Genomic DNA, 786 nt, shown 5'->3' with positions numbered 1-786 from the left:
AACCCTTGAGAAGTCTTCAAACAGCTAAGGACATGCATCTGGCCCTTACCGGCTCATGCACTGTCCCACATCCTTTTTGCCTTATCAACTTATGATACCAAGTCCAGCTCATGGACTAACAATGCCCATCAGATCCTGAGTCAATCAACCAACCACCCCACATGACTCAGAACTGATGAGTCTTCATACTTCCTAATCAGTCATGGAACCATGTCCCACTGAACCTGATTAGTGTTGCTCTTACCACCGGTGCATCCTTTGATCAATCAGATCAGACACCTTGATCCATCATCCAAGGATCAGGTCATCCATCCTTGCCCATGATCAGGTCACACACGGCCTGCCTTACCAACGCCAAGGTTGATAACCAGCAATTCCTTATGATCAATATCATAAGTGACAATATGTTCCAGCACACAAACATATGATCAGATATCCTAACACAAGGATCTGACCCCAATATGCCCTCTAGTGCAATTTCTACCGCAGGCAAAACTGCTCCAAAAATCAATTAAAATTCATGACAATTCATGATAAATCATAACTAATAGAATGATCCAAACAGATTTCCCAGAACCGGCCTCCATCCCATAGATCTCGGCCAAGATAAGCCAAACCGGCCCAAGGGACCATCTCTAAATCAATCCCTAAAAACTCATTAGGATTCATGATAATTCATGATAAATCTTAACTAAGAGAAAGGTCAAGTCAGAATTCCATGAACCGATCTCGATCCTATAGATCTTGACCTAGAACAGCCCCACCGGCCACCTTGACCATCTCGAA

The sequence above is a fragment of the Brassica oleracea genome, chromosome C3, assembly GCF_000695525.1.
Source record: "Brassica oleracea var. oleracea cultivar TO1000 chromosome C3, BOL, whole genome shotgun sequence".
In the NCBI taxonomy this organism is placed as follows: Eukaryota; Viridiplantae; Streptophyta; class Magnoliopsida; order Brassicales; family Brassicaceae; genus Brassica; species Brassica oleracea.
Note: the sequence above shows the minus strand (reverse complement) of the source record.